Source organism: Alosa pseudoharengus, unplaced genomic scaffold (genome assembly GCF_046254945.1).
Source record: "Alosa pseudoharengus isolate Yale_2024_CS ecotype anadromous, Long Island Sound unplaced genomic scaffold, YU_APseudo_1.1 YU_APseudo_1.1_scf_2, whole genome shotgun sequence".
NCBI lineage: Eukaryota > Metazoa > Chordata > Actinopteri > Clupeiformes > Clupeidae > Alosa > Alosa pseudoharengus.
In genome coordinates this window covers 45,690,448-45,694,068 of record NW_027468663.1, presented here as the reverse complement: position 1 = coordinate 45,694,068, position 3,621 = coordinate 45,690,448, and the positions used below count along the sequence as shown (strand labels likewise).

At 36.3% G+C, this 3,621-nt stretch overlaps 1 long non-coding RNA gene across 1 annotated transcript; it reads left to right on the top strand.

Annotated features, from left to right (window-relative positions):
• The first annotated feature begins 764 nt into the window (after positions 1–764).
• On the top strand, positions 765–1,551 carry LOC143134650 (uncharacterized). Its single transcript, XR_012988706.1, has 2 exons — positions 765–855; positions 965–1,551. It is a non-coding gene; the product is annotated as an uncharacterized LOC143134650 (long non-coding RNA).
• The last annotated feature ends 2,070 nt before the right edge of the window (positions 1,552–3,621 follow it).

The window sequence follows — 3,621 nt, the reverse complement described above, 5'->3', positions numbered from 1 at the left end:
CCATCATAGTCATTTCTACATGCTCAAAACGATGTGAATGAAAATACCCAATGCAAGAAATGTGAATTTAGCCTCTTAAGGTAAACATAAGTTATGAGTTATAAGAATACTCAGATTTGAGATGGTTCGGGAAAAGTAAACATGAGTAGATCTAAGGCTTTCATTATCAGGAAAAGCAGACTTGTTCATTCTGGGTCAAGCTGATAGTTTTAGTTTTCCCAAATTCAGGTTGGGGTTAGTTTGTTTCTGCACTGTCTGCAGTTCAACCCAAGTTATCCATGTTTTTTCACAAAGTAGCAATGTGAGTAAGTAGCAATTACATTTCACTTTTTTGTATACATTTGAAACAACATGAATGCAGTTAATGTCAAATTAAATAAAAGTTTACATGAATGGATATGGGTAGGATAGAAACAAAATGTTATTGAAATATTTATACTTGAATACTCTTGTAATGCTTTTACTCATGTTGATTTCATTGGGACCTACAGTATAAGGTTTTTGTTCAAAGATGTGTGATTTCCTGTCACTGTGGGCTGCAGAGCACAGTAGTAGACCGCCGAGTCAGTCATTTCAGCTGAGGAGATCTCCAGTTCCAGGCGTGTGATGTTGTTCAAAACCCTCACAGACAGGTTTTCAACGTGCTCAGGGTATTTCGTCCCTGATGTGGTGATGTACTGAAGGAACTGTGGCTCAGAATGGAGACCTTGGCGATACCACTGCAATGTCCTGACAGAGCCACTGTAACTGCACGAGAGAGTAGCACTCCCTCCCTGTGCAACATGCTTCACAGAGTCCAGAGATTTTATACTATCCTCCAAGGTTTCACCTACCAACATAAAGGGAAGAACGCTGGTCAGTATGTTCAGAAGGATCGTGTACAAGTTTGCAAATAGCTCTGTCACATTTATTAGGATAAGAATAGTAAACATGGAGTGATAATGATGTTTTCATACCAATATAGAGAGATAAAAGGATGACTGCAGAGAGAGACACCATTGCTGATCTCCTAGAAGTTTGTCACTGTGAGGGCCGTCTCTGAAAAGCATTTTTCTATTGACATTCTGTTGCTGAAGACTCTTAAGCTCCACCTACTGGGAAGAAAAGGTTCTTTGTCATCTCCCTCAATGTTCATACTTGGTTCATCTGCAATGTTATTCCAACATCAACACACTTAAAAAGTAAATATGAGGAAAATAAAGTTAAACTGATAGATTAAAACAATTATTATCCAAACAATTATTAATCATTAATGCTGCACATTCTGTTTATGTCTGATATGATATCATTGTGTATACAACAATGAAATACCAAGATTCTGGTATGTACTTTGAATTGGTGAACTGAATTGTCATAGCGAAAACTGGTATGATCTGTTATAGTGAGTGATTAATGGACCTGCATGTTGGCTATGTTTGTCTGTTTTCATGATAACTTGAGAAGTCAACTGTTATACGCAAGCTCCCCCAAGGGATTCATTGTTTGCACCATATTTCCCCAAAACATTTGTGAACGTGAATAATATTGTGATTAAAGATCTTTTAGATATGCCAGATGTCATAATCCGCTGTAGTTCTTTATGGATTGGTCTCAGCCACCATCTTTGTTTCCTATTCAGCCAGGACTGTGTACAAACATTGAAGACTGTTTGTGCTGAACACACAGATATGAGTAACAATTGGCTGCATGCAACTAACAAAAAGGTGTATTGAACCACGGCATGCACCTTTAGAGACCATTTAGTTCTCAGAACGCCATGAGCAGAGTAGTTGCTAGAAAGACATTACTGGTCTGCCTACATGTTGAGATTGTACATATAATATATGATAATATACAATCACTTTCAATCTGAAGATAAGTTAGTTTAGGGGAGCATGAAGGGCAATATGTAATGTACCAAGACTGCCACATGATGGCGCCTGAGTTGAGTTTACAATGACTTTTCTGGTTTGTTCTTATTAGCAGATTTACATGTTTTGAGATAAAATTACTTAACCAAAGTGTCATTAATTGACACAATTTCAAGTAAAGTAATATTAGATATTTTGGAAAAAAATAGTTTTTTTCAGGATATATATATATATATTGCAAAGTGGCCATATTTGCATAAAAAGGAACATTTGCATGAATATGAAACACCATTTTCTTCCCTGATATTTGACCATGAAAAGATGAGTTTTTAAATGTAAATGTTTAAAAACTGAAATGAAATATAGTATAGTATAGAGTATAGTATAGTATAGTATAGTATAGTATAGTATAGTATAGAGTCTTTATTGTCCTATAAGGATATTCTTTTTCACACACATCATTACATTCCATGCAGGATATACACAGCCTCATACATATAACATATAGCATATAACATAACTCATCCCATACCCCCCCCCCCCTAGTTTCCCTCCCTCCTCAACACCATACAAGCAAAAAGGTGGACAGTGCAGACAACATAAAACACAAACGAATAGGGGGGATGGATGATTGTCACAGGAGTTTGTTTAGTGCAGTGATAGCTGAGGGTACAAAACAAACGTTTCTGAAAGTGTGCTTTTTTCCAGTCCAGGGCTCTGTATCTGCAGCCAGATGGGAGTAGGGTATGATAGTAAAATGAATGATACTGGGTATGAAACATTATAATAAATAGCACCATGTACTGATTAGGTTTTTGTACAGTGTCTGTATGTTTCCTGTCATTGTGGGCTGCACAGCACAGTAGTAGACAGCAGAGTCTAAGATTTCAGCGGATGAGATCTCCAGAATTACATGCTTGGTGTCTTTGTTGATGTGAGACAACATTCTTGGTGGGGCTCCTCCCGTGGTGTTGTACTCCGTTATGAATAGGATAAATTCAGGTGTAGCTCCAGGATACAGACGGTACCAGTGTACAGAGTTAATATCTACAGTGTACTTGCAGGAGAATGTGACACTGGCATCCTCCAGAACATTCTTAGTGGAATCTAGAGATGCTATGAAATCCTGTTTGGTGTCATCTGTTGAAAACAAGATTTATTTTAATTTAGTGTATTTTAAAAACATATAATGTAAAACATGAACAAGAAACATCAATGATTTATGACTTATTAGTAGGGCTGTCAAAATAACTGATTAATTTCGATTAATTAATTTGAGAAAAAATAACTGATTAAAAAAATTAGTGCAGATTAATCGATTCCGTATGACCTTTGTCCCCGAGCCGTTCTAGTCAGTAAAAATTAGACTGTAAAATGAAGAAGAGAGAAGAAAACGTGCTGCCTGGATCATTGATTGGAACATTTACTTTTAAAAAACGGCCTGATGGTGTTGATAAAACATAAAGTGTTGAAAATAAAGTCCTCTGCAATGTCTGCAGCAAGGAATTTGCATATCACCGGAGTTCATCAACTCTATAGTCGCACATCAATGCAAAGAAATAAGTGTTGACATTGAGGGGAGTGTTAATTTATTTTCATTGTGTCCCCTAGGTTATATCTGTGGCCTGAAATGCCTTGTATGTGAAAAAAAAACTTCTTCCCTAAGCACTTTTGAATTTATTTCCTCAGCATATTAGCTCATATCATAGATTATTATGCCAATTATTTGAACAGTGAAATAATAATAAAAGAGTCTTTAAACTTTAATGTC